Source organism: Coregonus clupeaformis, chromosome 26 (assembly GCF_020615455.1).
Source record: "Coregonus clupeaformis isolate EN_2021a chromosome 26, ASM2061545v1, whole genome shotgun sequence".
Lineage (NCBI taxonomy): Eukaryota > Metazoa > Chordata > Actinopteri > Salmoniformes > Salmonidae > Coregonus > Coregonus clupeaformis.
The window spans coordinates 29,099,809-29,121,763 of NC_059217.1; the positions used below are offsets into that span (position 1 = coordinate 29,099,809).

Here is a 21,955-nt window from a genome sequence, read left to right on the forward strand (position 1 = left end):
ACCTCCTCTTCACAGACAGAGAGAGTGTGTTGCTGGAGGTCTGGAGGAAAGGAGAAAGGATGAAACCGAGAACTCAATGCTGACATTATTACATTTAGGCCTAACCTCTAACTTTAAAATTACACTTACCAAAGTCTTTGATCCTTTATAAACCTGCTATGTGTAAAATAGTGTGCTTTGAATTGGAAAATAAATACATGTGACTCTGGATGACAACATAATGATGTTTGTTTCCAACATTAGGGCTGTTTTCATAAAGAAGTTAAATCCGCTTTGTGTTTTGTTTACTTGCCACTATACTAACGAGCATCACTGAAAGCGAAGATTCTCAGGAACATATGAGTCTTCTGTTTCCCTCTACAATGCTCACAAGTTGCACAGGACTCCGCACAGAATGACTGGGGGAAATTAATTGGATGCAATCGTGATCTTCCTATGAAATGTTTGAACGGTTTGGGCTATTGGCAATTATGACCCCATCCCTGAAAGCTAAGACTATCAGAAACACCAACATAAAGTGTCTTAATAGAACAGCTGCACTTTGGCACAGATTCTACAAGTGTCTGGAACACTATTGGAGGGATGCGACATCATTCTTCCACGAGAAATTCATTAATTTGGTGGTGTTTTGTTGATGGTGGTGGAAAACGCAGTCTCAGGCATCTGATGCATTTCAAATCACTTCAAAGCATACTTCATTAAATTGCAGTTTTAAACCGAATTTCCTGCAATTCTACACATTTTGCCATGGGGATAAGGGAAAATGTAACATTTTTAAGCAAATTCCCTGCAATTTTACACATTTTGCAATGTAGCTGAGAGAAAATGTTCAGTTTTAAAGCAAATTTCCTGAAATGTTACACATTTTGCCATGGCTTATGCTATCTGAGTGACTCAAAACATTTAACAAAATCAATGGAGGCCCCATGCCATGCAATTTTGAGAATTTGATTCTTCTCGACCGTCTAGTTTTTATTTTGGTGATCTTATTTAAAAATATACATACTTTATATCTGGTTTTAGTCGTTGAATTTTACATGGTAATTTTTTCTCAACACTGTTTGACATACACTATATATACAAATGTACAGTACCAGTCAAAAGTTTGGACACATCTACTCATTCAAGGGTTTTTCTTTATTTGTACTATTTTCTACATTGTAGAATAATAGTGAAGACATCAAAACTATGAAATAACACATATGGAATAATGTAGTAACCAAAAAAGTGTTAAACAAATCAAAATAGCCACCCTTTGCCTTGATGACAGCGTTGCACACTCTTGGCATTCTCTCAACCAGCTTCATGAGGTAGTCACCTGGAATGCATTTCAATGAAGAGGTGTGCCTTGTTAAAACTTAATTTGTGGAATTTCTTTCCTTAATGCGTTTGAGCCAATTGTGTTGTGACAAGGTAGGTGTTGTATACAGAAGATAGTCCTATTTGGTAAAAGACCAAGTCCATATTATGGCAAGAACAGCTCTAATAAGCAAAGAGAAACGACAGTCCATCATTACTTTAAGACATGAAGGTCAGTCAATCCGGAAAATTTCAAGAACTTTGGAAGTTTCTTCAAGTGCAGTCGCAAAAACCATCAAGCGCTATGATGAAACTGGTTCTCATGAGGACCACCACAGGAAAGGAAGACCCAGAGTTAACTCTTCTGCAGAGGATAAGTTCATTAGAGTTACCAGCCTCAGAAATCGTCAATTAACTGCACCTCAGATTGCAGCCCAAATAAATGCTTCACAGAGCAAGTAAGAGACACATCTCAAAATCAACTGTTCAGAGGAGACTGCATGAATCAGGCCTTCATGGTCGAATTGCTGCAAAGAAACCACTACTAAGGGACACCAATAAGAAGAAGAGACTTGCTTTGGCCAAGAAACACGAGCAATGGACATTAGACCGGTGGAAATATGTCCTTTGGTCTGATGAGTCCAGAGATTTTTGGTTCCAATCGCCGTGTCTTTGTGAGACGCAGAGTAGGTGAACGGTTGATCTCCGGATGTGTGGTTCCCACCGTGAAGCATGGAGGTGGTGGTGTGATGGTGCTTTGCTGATGACACTGTCAGTGATTTATTTAGAATTCAAGGCACACTTAACCAGCATGGCTACCACAGCATTCTGCAGCGATACGCCATCCCATCTCGTTTGCGCTTAGTGGGACTATAATTTGTTTTTCAACAGGACAATGACCCAAAACACACCTCCAGGCTGTGTAAGGGCTATTTGACCAAGAAGGAGAGTGACGAAGTGCTGCATCAGATCCCCCGACCTCAACCCAATTGAGATGGTTTGGGATGAGTTGGACCGCAGAGTGAAGGAAAAGCACCCAACGAGTGCTCAGCATATGTCGGAACTCCTTCAAGATTGTTGGAAAAGCATTCCAGGTGACTACCTCATGAAGCTGGTTGAGAGAATTCCAAGAGTGTGCAAAGCTGTCATGAAGGCAAAGGGTGGCTACTTTGAAGAATCTCAAATCTAAAATATATTTTGATTTGTTTAACACGTTTTTGGTTACTACATGATTCCATGTGTTATTTCATAGTTTTGATGTCTTCACTATTATTCTACAATGTAGAAAATAGTAAAAATAAAGAAAAACCCTTGAATGAGTAGGTGTGTCCAAACTTTTGACTGGTACTGTATATACAGTGCATTCAGAAAGTATTCAGACCCCTTGACTTTTTCCACATTTTGTTACAGCCTTATTCTAAAATGGATTAAATAAACACATTTCCTCAATCTACACACAATACCCCATAAAGACGAAGTGAAAACTTGTTTTTAGAAATCTTTGCAAATGTATTAAAAATAAAAAACTGAAATACCTTATTTACATATGTATTCAGACCCTTTGCTATGAGACTCGGAAATAGAGCTCAGGTGCATCCTGTTTCCATTTATCATCCTTGAGATGTTTCTACAACTTGATTGGAGTCCACCTGTGGTAAATTAAATTGATTGGACATGATTTGGAAAGGCACACACCTGTCTATATAAGGCTTCACAGTTGACAGTGCATGTCAGAGCAAAAACCAAGCCATGAGGTCGAAGGAATTGTCCGTAGAGTTCCGAGACAGGATTGTGTCGAGGCACAGATCTGGGGAAGGTTCCCAAAAAATGTCTGCAGCATTGAAGGTCCCCAAGAACACAGTGGCCTCCATCATTCTTAAATGGAAGAAGTTTGGAACCACCAAGACTCTTCCTGGAGCTGGCCGTCCGGCCAAACTGAGCAATCGGGGGAGAAGGGCCTTGGTCAGGTAGGTGACCAAGAACCCGATGGTCACTCTGACAGTGCTCCAGAGTTCCTCTGTGGAGATGGGAGAACCTTCCAGAAGGACAACCATCTCTGCAGCACTCCACCAGAGTGGCCAGGCGGAAGCCACTCCTCAGTAAATGGCACGAGTAGGTGTGTCCAAACGTTTGACTGGTACTGTATGTGGCCACCCCTTCAAATTAGTGGATTCGGCTATTTCAGCCACAACCATACCTAACAGGTGTATAAAATCGAGCACACAGCCAAGAAAGCAAACATTGGCAGTAGAATGGCCTTACTGAAGAACTCCGTGACTTTCAACGTGGCAACGTCAGAGGATGCCACTTTTCCAACAAGTCAGTTAGTCAAATGTCTGCCCTGCTAGAGCTGCCCCGGTCAACTGTACGTCAGCCACAAAATGGTAGGCCACACAAGCTCACAGAACTGGACCGCCGAGTGCTGTAGCACGTAGCGCGTAAAAATCGTCTGTCCTCGGTTGTAACACTCACTACAGAGTTCCAAACTTCCCCTGGAAGCAACCTCAGCACAATAACTGTTTGTCGGGAGCTTCATGAAATGGGTTTCCATGGCCGAGCAGCCGCACACAAGCCTAAGATCACCATGCGTAATGCCAAGTGTCGGCAGGAGTGGTGTTAAGAAAGAACTTGCCTGGCCTGCACAGAGCCCTGACCTCAACCCCACCGAACACCTTTGAGATGAATTGGAATGCCGACTGCGAGCCAGGCCTAATCACCCAACATCAGTGCTCAACCTCACTAATGCTCTTGTGGCTGAATGGAAGCAAGTCCCTGCAGCAATGTTCCAACATCTAGTGGAAAGCCTTCACAGAAGAGTGGAGGCTGTTATAGCAGCAAAGGGGCTTTGGATTGAGATGTTCAACGAGCAGGTGTCCACATACTTCTCGTCATGTAGTGTATATTTTAGTTTTTATAAGGCACATTGAGATACTGCTGCTTCAGATGTCACGTGGCTTTGACAGTACATTGTTTACAATTGCGCACTGTAAATATAGCCTGGAGTTCTGAGGACGCACAAAGTGACTGTTTTATTTTCAAGCTCATTTTCTCTCTCATGGGACATGGGTTATGGGTTGCGTTTTACATGAAAATATATTTTACTATCATACAGCATTTAGCCCTCCGTTCAGCCATTACAATTCTATGCTATTTTCCCAACTTCAAATAGCGATTAGCCTACAGCCGTGCACCAACGGAGGGTCCAAGACCTGACACTGATCAATGCAAAACACTCACCAGAACGTTTTTTTAAACAGAATCAGTTCTATGATGGCGAACATCATCTCTTTCACTGTTGCTCTTAGCCTAGGCTACTGTTGCTGTTAGCCTAGGCTACTGTTGCTGTTTGCCTAGGCTACTGTTGCTGTTTGCCTAGGCTACTGTTGCTGTTTGCCTAGGCTACTGTTGCTGTTTGCCTAGGCTACTGTTGCTGTTTGCCTAGGCTACTGTTAGCCAACAAACACCGGAATAGCACGCTGAAAACAACTGTGCACTGTCTGCTGTTGTGGCATTTTGCTTCATTCTGATTGGTTAAGAGAATCAAACATTTTTCATAATTATTTTACTATCCGTATCCGGATGGGCGAGAAAATATAGTGAAATCATTTAAAATGCCCATCCCTAGTTAATAGGGCATTAATGTTACAGAAAATGCTTAGTATTCAGAGGAATGCACTGTCCTTCAGCACTGTAAAGGTCTGACACATCTGGCTCTTACCATCCCTAAAAAGTGGTTATCAATCAGAGCCCTAATAAAAGGTGCTTGTCAATCTCATCACAAAATGCAGCCTAAAAAAATCACATGAACCAGCCAATAACTCCTCCTTCAGATAAAGCCCTATGCAACTCCTGTTCTGACTACATCATTTGTTCATATGCTGAGGGTATAAAACTATATGTTCTTCAACTTGAGCTAACTTAACCAAAAAACAATGATAGGGGCAAGGTCACCATGTTCAAAATTGCATGACCAAATCAACTCAAGAGTTGGTTTGAACTTTTGAACATGGTACCATTCTAAAAATAACTGGGTAGAAGGGCAATGGGTCATGTCAAATGTTGTAGAAATGCAGGAAATTAGCTTTAGGTGGCAGAAATCTGAGTTGCGGTGAGTGTCCACCAACTACCTCGAGTCGCTATCAGTCCATACTTGAAAAAGTAAATTCTTTAATGATTTCCTTGTACCCATGTTTGTGCCGTGTAACTGCAAGCTTTTCTTTGGGTGCTGAAATCCGTGTTTATTTTTAGTAGCTTTTTACCCGACCTCTGCCAAGGGAGCCGTCGTTTGTTATTGGAGAAAGAGCCGCCCGTCATTGCGCGGCAGATTTTTTCATTTTGGCAGGGGACGCATAAAATGCAATTTTTTATCCTAGTGAATGACCTGCAGAGAGCTGGGACCAAAGTAACAAAGCCTACCATCAGTAACACACTACGCCGCCAGGGACTCAAATCCTGCAGTGCCAGACGTGTCCCCCTGCTTAAGCCAGTACATGTCCAGGCCCGTCTGAAGTTTGCTAGAGTGCATTTGGATGATCCAGAAGAGGATTGGGAGAATGTCATATGGTCAGATGAAACCAAAATATAACTTTTTGGTAAAAACTCAACTCGTCGTGTTTGGAGGACAAAGAATGCTGAGTTGCATCCAAAGAACACCATACCTACTGTGAAGCATGGGGGTGGAAACATCATGCTTTGGGGCTGTTTTTCTGCAAAGGGACCAGGACGACTGATCCGTGTAAAGGAAAGAATGAATGGGGCCATGTATCGTGAGATTGAGTGAAAACCTCCTTCCATCAGCAAGGGCATTGAAGATGAAACGTGGTCTTTCAGCATGACAATGATCCCAAACACACCGCCCGGGCAACGAAGGAGTGGCTTCGTAAGAAGCATTTCAAGGTCCTGGAGTGGCCTAGCCAGTCTCCAGATGTCAACCCCATAGAAAATCTTTGGAGGGAGTTGAAAGTCCGTGTTGCCCAGCGACAGCCCCAAAACATCACTGCTCTAGAGGAGATCTGCATGGAGGAATGGGCCAAAATACCAGCAACAGTGTGTGAAAACCTTGTGAAGACTTACAGAAAACGTTTGACCTGTGTCATTGCCAACAAAGGGTCTATAACAAAGTATTGAGAAACTTTTGTTATTAACCAAATAGTTATTTTCCACCATTATTTGCAAATAAATTCATTAAAAATCCTACAATGTGATTTTCTGGATTTATTTTTCTCATTTTGTCTGTCATAGTTGACGTGTACCTATGATGAAAATTACAGGCCTCTCTCATCTTTTTAAGTGGGAGAACTTGCACAATTGGTGGCTGACTAAATACTTTTTCCCCCCACTGTATATAAAAGGTGCAATTTCGAAATTAGTTTTTTTTCTCGTTATGTCAGCTATCTTAACTAATTTACCAATCTATCTAAACGTATAGTAATCATGGTCAAATTACCGACGGGGGGGGGTTGGGGCATTGACTTTGTTATTCACTCTCACTCAGATATCATTAAAAACTGCAAACATTCCTCAACCACCCTATGGCAAAATGTGTAGAATTTAAGGAAATTAGTTATAAAATGGCTAAATCTTATCTCCGCCCCAAAGCAAAATTTGTAGAATAGCAGAAAACTTGATTTAAAACTGCAACGTTCTCTCTACGCCCCATGGCAAGATATGTAGAATTGCAGGAAATTAACTCTAAAACTTTTTTAAATCTATGCTGTACTTTTCTCAAAAGTCACTAGAAATGAGCGTTTAAAACCTGTTTTTCAACAAACAAACAAACAGACCCCCGTAGCAATGTCAGAGTCCCCCCAATGTCAGAGTTGCTCCTACACCCCTGGCCATTCCTATAGGGGAAATTAATAGGTACATAATGGGGTTTTTGGATAAAAATAAGGTCTGAGGTTAAAGATCTCCTAAGCCTGTGTTTACCACATACCTTATTTTTATCCAAAACCCCCAATGTCCACCAAAGAAGCCCAACTGTTACCTGTAATGGAGAGTAAGTTTAAATGTTTTTCTTTTATGGCTTCCAAGCTTTTTTCTTCTTTGTAATACGTATTTGGAAGCTATTGTCCAAGTCATTGTTATTCTGAGTTTGTAACTAGTGTAGCAGTCTGATGCTAGCTATCGAAATTGATTAGGTAAAGTTATTTTGCAAACTATTTTAAAGCTAGCTCGCTAGCTAGCTAGATTCTGTATGGAGCCATAGCTAGCTAGCATAATCATTAGAAAATGTATCATTCACCTGCTAAGACCTAGCAACTGACATAAATCCCATGATTTATTGATCACCCAATTAGATCTGAAGCTTTAGTAGAAGCATGACTGAAGGTAGAAAATAATGTATTTAGCTTTGACATTGGCTGACAATGTAACACCCTATCTAAACCATTTACAAATTGTCTGTCTCCAGGCTGCAATCCAATTCCACTTAGACGTGGTCCGTTCAGGCCTCTGTCAGCCCTGGGGGACATGAAGGACATCCAGAACTCCCTGGAAAAAGCATCAACAGCATTGAAAACCTGAAGGATGTAAAATATGCTGGGATGCAACACAGTCAGCTAGCCTCAGCCGTGGAGAACCTGAATAATATCTTCTCAGGTATGTTCAGCTGCACTCTTACATGCCACTTGATTGGGAACTGTTGTTGGCTTGCATTGCATTTTATGTGACACTGTACAGTTACAATGTATTTGTATATTAATATTTCTCCACCCTTCGTGTGCAGTGCCTGAGATGGTGGCAGACACTCCGTTAATGATAAAGCAAGCTGAGCTGGAGGGCCAGCACAAGCTGATGAACCTGGAGTGCTCATGGAATGACCTCATGTACGATCAGTCCCACATGGGCAGCAAGAACACTCACAACATGAACCTCATTTGAAACTACTTTGGCAAGGTGCAGGGCCTGACGGACAACCTGGCCAAGCAAATGTGGATAGCGCTGCAGCGCGCCATGGGTAAGGCTGGAGGCCACAGTGAGCGGTGACGCTGTGTAGTGCTTCCCAACACCTTGACAGGTTCTTCATGCTCTACCATAACACCGTGTCCATGAGGGTGCAGAGGACATGACAGTCAACAAGATAGTGTCCCTCCTCACCTGTGTCCTCAATTAATACTTACAAAAGTAAGTCTTTACTGCCCTCTCTGTGACTCATGTAGCATCAGTGATATCTGGGCACCAGTCCAATCATACCTTTCTATTATCTTAGGTTATACACTAAATATGGTCGCTGCTGCTATCGTAAATGCCAGATCAGAAATGTATTGTTTGTTTAGCCTGCCTGCATTACATTTAGCCTGCCTGCAATAAATTATAGATATTCTCTCAGATTTTCTGTGAATGGGTGTGTGTTTCTGTATGTACTGTAACAGTGTTGCTTCCGTCCCTCTCCTTGCCCCAACCTGGGCACAAACCAGGGACCCTCTGAACACATTGACAACTGTCACCCACGAAGCATTGTTAACTATCGCTCCACAAATCTGTGGCCCTTTCAGAGCGAGAGAAACTACTACTTCTAGGTTTTAGAGTGGGTAACGTCACTGATTGAATGCATGTGTCTGCGCTCATGACTGTTTCTTTGTGTGTAAAATGTATATTCAGGCATTGTTGTGTGTGTCTGTGCATTGCTCAATGTCTAAATGTTCACAGTACATTACAGCACATACAGTTGAAGTCGGAAGTTTACATACACTTAGGTTGGAGTCATTAAAACTAGTTTTTCAACCACTCCAAAATGTCTTGTTAACAAACTATAGTTTTGGCAAGTCGGTTAGGGACAAGTAATTTTTCCAACAATTATTTACAGACAGATTATTTCACTTATAATTCACTGTATCACAATTCCAGTGGGTCAGAAGTTTACATACACTAAGTTGACTGTTCCTTTAAACAGCTTGGAAAATTCCAGAAAAAGATGTCATGGCTTTAGAAGCTTCGGATAGGCTAATTGACATCATTTGAGTCAATTGGAACTGTACCTGTGGATGTATTTCAAGGCCTACCTTCAAACTCAGTGCCTCTTTGCTTGACATCATGGGAAAATCAAAAGAAATCAGCCAAGACCTCAGAAAAAAATTGTAGACCTCCACAAGTCTGGTTCATCCTTGGGAGCAATTTCCAAACGCCTGAAGGTACCACGTTCATCTGTACAAACAATAGTACGGAAGTATAAACACCATGGGACCACACAGCCGTCATACCGCTCAGGAAGGAGACGCGTTCTGTCTCCTAGAGATGAACGTACTTTGGTGCGAAAAGTGCAAATCAATCCCAGAACAACAGCAAAGGACCTTGTGAAGATGCTGGTACAATGAGGGGGAAAAAGTATTTGATCCCCTGCTGATTTTGTACGTTTTCCCACTGACAAAGACATGATCAGTCTATAATTTTAATGGTAGGTTTATTTGAACATTGAGAGACAGAATAACAACAACAAAATCCAGAAAAACGCATGTCAAAAATGTTATAAATTGATTTGCATTTTAAATGAGGGAAATAAGTATTGACCCTTCTGCAAAACATGACTTAGTACTTGGTGGCAAAACCCTTGTTGGCAATCACAGAGGTCAGACGTTTCTTATAGTTGGCCACCAGGTTTGCACACATCTCAGGGAGGGATTTTGTCCCACTCCTCTTTGCAGATCTTCTCCAAGTCATTAAGGTTTCGAGGCTGACGTTTGGCAACTCGAACCTTCAGCTCCCTCCACAGATGTTCTATGGGATTAAGGTCTGGAGACTGGCTAGGCCACTCCAGGACCTTAATGTGCTTCTTCTTGAGCCACTCCTTTGTTGCCTTGGCCGTGTGTTTTGGGTCATTGTCATGCTGGAATACCCATCCACGAACCATTTTCAATGCCCTGGCTGAGGGAAGGAGGTTCTCACCCTAGATTTGACGGTACATGGCCCTGTCCATTGTCCCTTTGATGCAGTGAAGTTGTCCTGTCCCCTTAGCAGAAAAACACCCCCAAAGCATAATGTTCCCACCTCCATGTTTGACGGTGGGGATGGTGTTCTTGGGGTCATAGGCACCATTCCTCCTCCTCCAAACACGGCGAGTTGAGTTGATGCCAAAGAGCTCGATTTTGGTCTCATCTGACCACAACACTTTCACCCAGTTCTCCTCTGAATCATTCAGATCTTCATTGGCAAACTTCAGACAGCCCTGTATATGTGCTTTCTTGAGCAGGGGGACCTTGCGGGCGTAGTGTGTTACCAATTGTTTTCTTGGGGACTATGGTCCCAGCTGCCTTGAGATCATTGACAAGATCCTCCCGTGTAGTTCTGGGCTGATTCCTCACCGTTCCCATGATCATTGCAACTCCACGAGGTGAGATCTTGCATGGAGCCCCAGGCCGAGGGAGATTGACAGTTATTTTGTGTTTCTTCCATTTGCGAATAATCGAACCAACTGTTGTCACCTTCTCACCACGCTGCTTGGCGATGGTCTTGTAGCCCATTCCAGCCTTGTGTAGGTCTACAATCTTGTCCCTGACATCCTTGGAGAGCTCTTTGGTCTTGGCCATGGTGGAGAGTTTGGAATCTGATTGATTGATTGCTTCTGTGGACAGGTGTCTTTTATACAGGTAACAAGCTGAGATTAGGAGCACTCCCTTTAAGAGTGTGCTCCTATTCTCAGCTCGTTACCTGTATAAAAGACACCTGGGAGCCAGAAATCTTTCTGATTGAGAGGGGGTCAAATACTTATTTCCCTCATTAAAATGCAAATCAATTTATAACATTTTTGACATGCCTTTTTCTGGATTTTTTTGTTGTTATTCTGTCTCTCACTGTTCAAATAAACCTACCATTAAAATGAAAGACTGATCATTTCTTTGTCAGTGGGCAAACGTACAAAATCAGCAGGGGATCAAATACTTTTTTCTCTCACTGTACAAAAGTATCTATATCCACAGTAAAACAAGTCCTATATCGACATAACCTGAAAGGCCGCTCAACAAGGAAGAAGCCACTGCTCCAAAACCGCCATTGAAAAGCCAGACTACGGTTTGCAACTGCACATGGGGACAAAGATCGTACTTTTTGGAAAAATGTCCTCTGGTCTGATGAAAAAACATAGAACTGTTTGGCCATAATGACCATTGTTATGTTTGGAGGAAAAAGGGGTATGCTTGCAAGCCGAAGAACACCATCCCAACCGTGAAGCACGGGGGTGGCAGCATCATGCTGTGGGGGTGCTTTGCTGCAGGAGGGACTGGTGCACTTCACAAAATAGATGGCAACATGAGGAAGGAAAATTATGTGGATATATTGAAGCAACATCTCAAGACATCAGTCAGGAAGTTAAAGTTAGGTCGCAAATGGGTCTTCCAAATGGACAATGACCCCAAGCATACTTCCAAAGTTGTGGCAAAATGGCTTAAGGACAACAAAGTCAATGTATTGGAGTGGCCATCACAAAGCCCTGACCTCAATCCTATAGAATATTTGTGGGCAGAACTGAAAAAGCATGTGCGAGCAAGGAGGCCTACACACCTGATTCAGTTACACCAGCTCTGTCAGGAGGAATGGGCCAAAATTCACCCAACTTATTGTGGGAAGCTTGTGGAAGGCTACCCGAAACTTTTGAACCAAGTTAAACAATTTAAAGGCAATGCTACCAAATACTAATTGAGTGTATGTAAACTTCTGACCCACTGGGAATGTGATATAAGAAATAAAAGCTGAAATAATAATTCTCTCTACTATTATTCTGACATTTCACATTCTTAAAATAAAGTGGTGATCCTAACTGACCTAAGACAGGGAATTTTTATTAGGATTAAATGTCAGGAATTGTGAAAAACTGAGTTTAAATGTATTTGGCTAAGGTGTATGTAAACGTCCGACTTCAACTGTACATGGTTCTCTCATTTATATATCCGACTGTGAATGTGTTCCAGTGTGGAGATGGGTAACCCAGAGCTATTATTATTATTATTGGTTATTAAAAAGGTTAACAAGGTTGAGTTGTGCAGAAAGACCAGCTTACACTCTCTCACCCTTCCACAGTCCAACATCACAGAATGGCTGCACAAGGCTCTGCAGATGGACAAGACGGATACAGAGCCAGGGGCTTCTGTGTAAGTTGATCAAATAAAGCAGTTTGGAGAGCCTGACACAGAATTGAACACCCACTTGTAACTAATCTTCATGGACACCATCTGTATACCATTTTGACCCATTCGCCTAAGATGATTGGTGTGCTGTCATTATAATATACAGTGGGGAAAAAAAGTATTTAGTCAGCCACCAATTGTGCAAGTTCTCCCACTTAAAAAGATGAGAGGCCTGTAATTTTCATCACGTCAACTATGATAGACAAAATGAGATTTTTAATGAATTTATTTGCAAATTATGGTGGAAAATAAGTATTTGGTCAATAACAAAAGTTTCTCAATACTTTGTTATATACCCTTTGTTGGCAATGACACAGGTCAAACGTTTTCTGTAAGTCTTCACAAGGTTTTCACACACTGTTGCTGGTATTTTGGCCCATTCCTCCATGCAGATCTCCTCTAGAGCAGTGATGTTTTGGGGCTGTCGCTGGGCAACACAGACTTTCAACTCCCTCCAAATATTTTCTATGGGGTTGAGATCTGGAGACTGGCTAGGCCACTCCAGGACCTTGAAATGCTTCTTACGAAGCCACTCCTTCGTTGTCCGGGCGGTGTGTTTGGGATCATTGTCATGCTGAAAGACCCAGCCACGTTTCATCTTCAATGCCCTTGCTGATGGAAGGAGGTTTTCACTCAAAATCTCACGATACATGGCCCCATTCATTCTTTCCTTTACACGGATCAGTCGTCCTGGTCCCTTTGCAGAAAAACAGCCCCAAAGCATGATGTTTCCACCCCCATGCTTCACAGTAGGTATGGTGTTCTTTGGATGCAACTCAGCATTCTTTGTCCTCCAAACACGACTGAGTTGAGTTTTTACCAAAAAGTTATATTTTGGTTTCATCTGACCATATGACATTCTCCCAATCCTCTTCTGGATCATCCAAATGCATTCTAGCAAACTTCAGACGGGCCTGGACATGTACTGGCTTAAGCAGGGGGACACGTCTGGCACTGCAGGATTTGAGTCCCTGGCGGCGTAGTGTGTTACTGATGGTAGGCTTTGTTACTTTGGTCCCAGCTCTCTGCAGGTCATTCACTAGGTCCCCCCGTGTGGTTCTGGGATTTTTGCTCACCGTTCTTGTGATCATTTTGACCCCACGGGGTGAGATCTTGCGTGGAGCCCCAGATCGAGGGAGAATATCAGTGGTCTTGTATGTCTTCCATTTCCTAATAATTGCTCCCACAGTTGATTTCTTCAAACCAAGCTGCTTACCTATTGCAGATTCAGTCTTCCCAGCCTGGTGCAGGTCTACAATTTTGTTTCTGGTGTCCTTTGACAGCTCTTTGGTCTTGGCCATAGTGGAGTTTGGAGTGTGACTGTTTGAGGTTGTGGACAGGTGTCTTTTATACTGATAACAAGTTCAAACAGGTGCCATTTATACAGGTAACGAGTGGAGGACAGAGGAGCCTCTTAAAGAAGAGTTACAGGTCTGTGAAAGCCAGAAATCTTGCTTGTTTGTAGGTGACCAAATACTTATTTTCCACCATAATTTGCAAATAAATTCATTAAATATCCTACAATGTGATTTTCTGGAGAAAAAAATTCTCATTTTGTCTGTCATAGTTGATGTGTACCTATGATGAAAATTACAGGCCTCTCTCATCTTTTTAAGTGGGAGAACTTGCACAATTGGTGGCTGACTAAATACTTTTTTCCCCCACTGTATGTACAAACTTAAAAAGGGGTTAATTTACAATCTTTGGGGAAGATTGGTATTAGTGAGTCCAACATGAAATCTCAACACTAACCCAAACCTGAGTTCTGTGTAATTGCTCTGTTTCAAGCCATTTGTCTATGGTTTTAGTACCATTATGTTTGACTAGTGCACCTTCCTACCATCAAGGGTGAAGGACACAGTCTTTGCTAGTGAGAACCAAGAGGGGCCTAGCTTTGTTCCTGCCTCCAGTAGGCTACCGAGTGAGAAGGGCTGCATTCTGCACCACCAACTCCCCTGAAGTACTAGCACCATATCCTACCCCTATTCAATAGTGGTCTTCAGTGAGGTGCAAGTTGTCCTACATGCCTGGGAAAGGCCCAGACGATCCAACATACACCTGGTTTGCGTCCCAGTGTTGTGTTCATTGTTTTCACAGCCCTGTAAGTAATGAAACTTTAAGACCGTAACCATACAATTAGGATTAACATTACTATTCATGTGTGGGCTACTATGCTATCTGTCTAGAGTTAGGGTGACCACATGTCCCGGATTGTGCAGGACAGTCCCGCATTTTGGCCCTTTGTCCCGCAACCAAACAATGTCCTGCATTCTATCAACAAATTCAAACACCACCAATTTAGAAAAAAACTGTCAATTTGTCCCGTATTTCAGTCATACATTCCAACCTGTCTCTTGCAGTCACGTTGCACTGATGAAAAAATATATATCTTAAGGATGTGGTAGCCTAAGCCTAATGGTGATGTTAAACACTTCTCCAATCGTTGAGATCTGATATTCTGTGCAGCGCAAGACATAGGCCAATGTCATAGGCCTAACGTCAACCAATATTTCTCAAATCCTTTCTGGCTAAATTCCTGCTAAACTTAGAGAGATAGGCCTCCTAACCACTTACAAAAGCATGTTTCTGATGAAGAGCTACAAAAGTAAATAGCCATATTAGACTGAAAGATATAAAAGTAATTACATCAAACTTGTGAGGCTCTCCATGCTCATAGTTGCTCATTCAACATATAATCCTGTTTAAAAGTCTCCCATCCTGTTTTACATTCCCTGAGACCAATCAGAAATGTTTCCTTGGCCAAATATTCCCAGATTTTCATGAAACAGCCACACACGGTCTCTCGTTTTTGCATCACAAAAAGGCAAAAGAGTTGGCTACGCTTCAATTGCTCGTTCGGTGCAGCGGACTGCAGGGGTGTAGTGCTGCCAGAGCACACCTGAGCAGCGCTCCACCACTTCTCACAATGGTGCTCGTTTAGTAAGATTTTGATAAAAGCGGAATCAATATCTAGGACGATCACATAATGATTAATTAGTATTCTATATAACAGAATCAAATATACTGAGAAAACAAAACATTAAGAACACCTGCTCTTTCCATGACAGACTGACCAGGTGAAAGCTATGATCCCTTATTGATGTCACTTGTTAAATCAGGGGTTCCAAAACTTTTTTGGCCCGCGACCACATTTTGATATCTGAAAATTCCCGAGACCCAACCCTGTGAAAAAATAAATTATAATAAATAGCCAATGTTTACTTTATTTTATAGGGGCTATGGCAGTCAATTGCAAAACATTCTAACAGTATTTCTGATTGTATTCCCAACTCACCATCATATACTTTTAATGTGAGGCTTTGACAGTCAATTGCAAATTAGTCTGATATAATTGCTCTTATCTCACCACCACTAATAAGATGGGTGTGCTTGATGCATGTCGCTTCGGAGCGTCAGGGGGAGTGGTCGACAGTGTGCACCTCATCTCTCCTGTCACATCCAACCTGGATCGATATTTGTTTTTAATGCAGACGAGAGCACTGAATCAGCGTACCATGAGTTTTAATGCTCGGAGGGAGACGGCACCAAAATTCCTCCATAGTGACACGTGAATGAGTTGTCTGCAGCATTTGGTCACATGACAGCTCGATGAGCTGTTCACTTTCACTTACTGGCATGTCAACTAAGCCAGGATCACAGTCAAACGGATTTAGCTAATTCAGTCACTCATCTGTAGAATTATTTTGTATTTCCTCAGAGTGCAGAGGCCTGCCCACCGTCCCGTGATAGATGGAGCCCCATCTGTGCAAAAGCCCACCATTCAATCCCATGGAATCTACTTTTCATCAATATAGCCACGCAGCCCACTGAACATCCCATGTGCCGTTTCAAGCTCGGGAATCGTGAGACAGAACAATACGTCCTCGTGAATAGCATCCCCCGATGTAGTGAACAAAATCAATGCACGGGCATCTCAGCCCTCACAGCTAACGTCCATTTGGAGAGCATTAGGTGGGGAGTTTCAAATCAAAATCAAATTTTATTGGCCACATGCGCCGAATACAACAGGTGCAGACATTACAGTGAAATGCTTACTTACAGCCCTTAACCAACAGTGCATTTATTTTAAACAAAAAAGTAAAAATAAAACAACAACAAAAAGTGTTGAGAAAAAAAGAGCAGACGTAAAATAAAATAACAGTAGGGAGGCTATATATACAGGGGGGTACCGGTGCAGAGTCAATGTGCGGGGGCACCGGCTAGTTGAGGTAGTTTAAGTAATATGTACATGTGGGCAGAGTTAAAGTGACTATGCATAAATAATTAACAGAGTAGCAGCAGCGTAAAAGGATGGGGTGGGGGGGCAGTGCAAATAGTCCGGGTAGCCATGATTAGCTGTTCAGGAGTCTTATGGCTTGGGGGTAGAAGCTGTTGAGAAGTCTTTTGGACCTAGACTTGGCACTCCGGTACCGCTTGCCGTGCGGTAGCAGAGAGAACAGTCTATGACTAGGGTGGCTGGAGTCTTTGACAATTTTGAGGGCTTTTCTCTGACACCGCCTGGTATAGAGGTCCTGGATGGCAGGAAGCTTGGCCCCAGTGATGTACTGGGCCGTACGCACTACCCTCTGTAGTGCCTTGCGGTCGGAGGCCAAGCAGTTGCCATACCAGGCGGTGATGCAACCAGTCAGGATGCTCTCGATGGTGCAGCTGTCAAAGTTTTTGAGGATCTGAGGACCCATGCCAAATCTTTTCAGTCTCCTGAGGGGGAATAGGCTTTGTCGTGCCCTCTTCACGACTGTCTTGGTGTGTTTGGACCATGATAGTTCGTTGGTGATGTGGACACCAAGGAACTTGAAGCTCTCAACCTGTTCCACTACAGCCCCGTCGATGAGAATGGGGGCGTGCTCAGTCCTCTTTTTTTTCCTGTAGTCCACAATCATCTCCTTTGTCTTGGTCACGTTGAGGGAGAGGTTGTTGTCCTGGCACTACACGGCCAGGTCTCTGACCTCCTCCCTATAGGCTGCCTCATCGTTGTCGGTGATCAGGCCTACTACTGTTGTGTCGTCGGCAAACTTAATGATGGTGTTGGAGTCGTGCCTGGCCATGCAGTCATGGGTGAACAGGGAGTACAGGAGGGGACTGAGCACGCACCCCTGAGGGGCCCCCGTGTTGAGGATCAGCGTGGCAGATGTGTTGTTACCTACCCTTACCACCTGTGGCGGCCCGTCAGGAAGTCCAGGATCCAGTTGCAGAGGGAGGTGTTTAGTCCCAGTGTCCTTAGCTAGGTGATTAGCTTCGAGGGCACTATGGTGTTGAACACTGAGCTGTAGTCAATGAACAGCATTCTCACATAGGCGTTCCTTTTGGACAGGTGGGAAAGGGCAGTGTGGAGTTCGATTGAGATTGCGTCATCAGTGGATCTGTTGGGGCGGTATGCGAATTGGAGTGGGTCTAGGGTTTCCGGGATAATGGTGTTGATGTGAGCCATGACCAGCCTTTCAAAACACTTTATGGCGACCGACGTGAGTGCTACGGGGCAGTAGACATTGTAGTCCGTAATAGTTTGCAAGCACTGCTACATCCGACGAGTGTCAGAGCCGGTGTAGTAGGATTCAATCTTAGTCCTGTATTGACGCTTTGCCTGTTTGATGGTTCTTCTGAGGGCATAGTGGGATTTCTTATAAGTGTCCGGATTAGTGTCCCGCTCCTTGAAAGCGGCAGCTCTAGCCTTTAGCTTGGTGCGGATGTTGCCTGTAATCCATGGCTTCTGGGTGGGATATGTACGTACGGTCACTGTGGGGACAACGTCGTCGATGCACTTATTGATGAAGCCGGTGACTGAGGTGGTATTCTCCTCAATGCCATTGGATGAATCCCGGAACATTTTCCAGTCTGTGCTAGCAAAACAGTCCTGTAGTATAGCATCCGCGTCATCTGACCATTTCCATATTGAGTGAGTCACTGGTACTTACTGCTTTCGTTTTTTGCTTGTAAGCAGGATTAAGGAATTTAGAATTATGGTTAGATTTTCCAAATGGAGGGCGAGGGAGAGCTTTGTACGCGTCTCTGTGTGTGGAGTAAAGGTTGTCTAGAGTATTTTTTCCTCTGGTTGTGTATACAAGTTCCTTGGTGAATATACAAATACATTGTAACTGTAGTGTCACATCAAATGCAATGCAAGCCAACAATAATAATTCCCAATCAAGTGGCATGTAATGGTGCAGCTGAACATACCTGAGAAGATATTCTTCAGGTTCTCCACGGCTGAGGCTAGCTGACTGTGTTGCATCCCAGCATATTTTACATCCTTTAGATTCTCAATGGTGTTGATGCTTTTTCCAAGGAGTTATGGATGTCTTTCACGTCCACCAGGGCATTGTGGAGCTAACGGAGGCCTGAACGGACCCCGTCTAACTCTGAGTGGATTGCAGCCTGGAGAGTGGGGACAGACCATTGTAAATAGTTTAGATAGGGTTTTACATTAACCAAAGGGCAGTAGCTAAATACTCACAAGCGTGCAGCCATTGTCAAAGCTAAACAAATTAAACTCAGCAAAAAAAGAAACGTCCTTTCACCGTCAACTGCTTTTATTTTCAGAAAACTTAACATGTGTAAATATTTGTATGAACATAACAAGATTCAACAACAGACATAAACTGAACAAGTTCCACAGACATGTGACTAACAGAAATTGAATAGTGTCCCTGAACAAAGGGGGGGTCAAAAGTAACAGTCAGTATCTGGTGTGGCCACCAGCTGCATTAAGTACTGCAGTGAATCTCCTCCTCATGGACTGCACCAGATTTGCTGTGAGATGTTACCCCACTCTTCCACCAAGGCACCTGCAAGTTCCCGGACATTTCTGGGGGAATGGCCCTAACCCTCACCCTCCGATCCAACAGGTCCCAGACGTGCTCAATGGGATTGAGATCCGGGCTCTTCGCTGGCCATGGCAGAACACTGACATTCCTGTCTTGCAGGAAATCACGCACAGAACGAGCAGTATGGCTGGTGGCATTGTCATGCTGGAGGGCCATGTCAGGATGAACCTGCAGGAGATTGCCTGCAATGACAACAAGCTCAGTCCGATGATGCTGTGACACACCGCCCCAGACCATGACGGACTCTCCACCTCCAAAACGATCCCGCTCCAGAGTACAGGCCTCGGTGTAACGCTCATTCCTTCAATGATAAACGCAAATCCGACCATCACCCCTGGTGAGACAAAACCGCGACTCGTCAGTGAAGAGCAATTTTTGCCAGTCCTGCCTGGTCCAGTGACGGTGGGTTTATAATAATAATAATAATAATAATAATAATAATAATAATAATAATAATAATAATAATGCCATTTAGCAGACGCTTTTATCCAAAGCGACTTACAGTCATGTGCGCATAAATTTTTAGGTATGGGTGGTCCCAGGGATCGAACCCACTACCCTGGCGTTACAAGCGCCATGCTCTACCAATTGAGCTACAGAGGACCACAGGCCCATAGGCGTCATTGTTGCTGGTGATGTCTGGTGAGGACCTGCCTTACAACAGGCCTACAAGCCCTCAGTCCAGCCTCTCTCAGCCTATTGCGGACAGTCTGAGCACTGATGGAGGGATTGTGCGTTCCTGGTGTAACTCGAGCAGTTGTTGTTGCAATCCTGTACCTGTCCCACAGGTGTGATGTTCGGATGTACCGATCCTGTCCAGGTGTTGTTACACACGGTCTGCCACTGCGAGGACGATCAGCTGTCCGTCCTGTCTCCCTGTAGCGCTGTCTTAGGCGTCTCACAGTACAGACATTGCAATTTATTGTCCTGGCCACATCTGCAGTCCTCATGCCTCCTTGCAGCATGCCTAAGGCACGTTCACGCAGATGAGCAGGGACCCTGGGCATCTTTCTTTTGGTGTTTTTCAGAGTCAGTAGAAAGGCCTCTTTAGTGTCCTAAGTTTTCATAACGACCGTTCCACAGGTGCATGTTCATTAATTGTTTATGGTTCATTGAACAAGCATGGGAAACAGTTTAAGATCTGTGAAGTTATTTGGATTTTTACAAATTATCTGGAGTTTCTTTTTTTGCTGAGTTTATTTTCTACCTTCAGTCGGGCTTCTACTAAAACTCCAGATCTAACTGGGTGATCAATAAATCATGTGATTTATGTCAGTTGCTAGGTCTTAGCAGGTGAATAATTCAATGTCTAATGATTATGCTAGCTAGCTAGCTATGGCTCCATACAGAATCAAGCTTTAAAAATGTTTGCAAAATAACTTCACCTAATTGATTTCGGAAGCTAGCGTCAGACTACAACGTAAGAGTTACAATCGCTTAATAACAATGACTTGGACAATAGCTTTCAAAAACGTATTACAAAGAAGAAATAAGCTTGTTACCTAGCCATAAAATAAAGAAATGTAAACTTACCAGCCATGACAACTAACAGCTGGGCTTCTTTGGTGTGCAATCAGTCTCAGTGGTAACCTGGTAACGCACGTCGTGATTGACAGGTGGTTGCGCCAGACAACACAGCCCATGTGAGCTGTCATCAACCAAACAGTGTAGAGTATGCTGGTCTATGAAAAACCTCACCTGATTGGTTAGAAGAAACAGGTCTCTCTCTCTTGCTCTACCAAAAGTCTGAGGGTGCGAAATTGATATGTGCAGGTGTACAGATGCAATTATTGCTTTGCACGTTTGCAAATGCCATTACAATCACATTTTTTTCTCCATGTTCACAACTCATCAGTTACACGTTTGAGAACGTGTTTACAACTACTGTACATATTATTATTTCATGTTCACAACTCATCAGTTACACACTTGCAAATTGTGTTTACAAATACAAATCTATTCTACACACTCAAATCATTATGTCAATGATATACCTCCATATCGATGTCTCTATTGCGCCCCTGAGTTAGACAAAAGTAATGTGTACTGAGTAGCTAACAAACCTGCTCTGTGTAGCTTTAACGTTATATCAGGTTCAGGTTGAAGAACAATGTCGAGCAGCCTCTGTAGACGGACAACTTCCTCATGATACTCTGCTATCGTTTTTTCAACGACCCCGAATATCTCCTCAGCAGCAGCTGTTAATCTCTCGTTGAGAAAAACCCTCAACAACTGTATTTTATACATTTTTAGATAATGCAAGTGGAGTAGATATTAGCTAGCAAAAGGTGTTGTTTTCATCACGTGGCACAGCATGAAAGACAAAAGCATCCGGTAGGTTATCAGCGTTTCATCAGCAACACTTGAAAAGTACTTCCGGGTCAAGGAATTTCTCAAAATAAAAGTACCCCACGTAATAGTAGAAACGTGTCAATAACCTGTGATTATGAATGATATATATAAAAAATATTCTAAACATTAACAGTAATTTATAATTGTTCATATTTAAGTGACATGTGCATTAAATTGGGTTTTAAAACATGTTACAAAGTCAAATAAATGGACACAATGCTAATCACTGTATATGGAATGCATATTGGCTTAAAGAGCAAAAACTATTCTGGGTGCCACAGTAAAAATATTATAGGTAATACTCAGTAGGGTCTGTAGAATGTATACAGTGAGGGAAAAAAGTAT

The 21,955-nt window shown here is 43.0% G+C and overlaps 1 long non-coding RNA gene across 1 annotated transcript; it reads right to left on the reverse strand.

The window, feature by feature from the left end:
• On the reverse strand, positions 1-21,588 carry LOC121540607. Its single transcript, XR_005995518.1, has 3 exons — positions 20,792-21,588; positions 18,612-18,809; positions 1-40 (listed from the first exon to the last, which is right to left on the reverse strand). It is a non-coding gene; the product is annotated as an uncharacterized LOC121540607 (long non-coding RNA).
• Between the last annotated feature and the right edge of the window lie 367 nt (positions 21,589-21,955).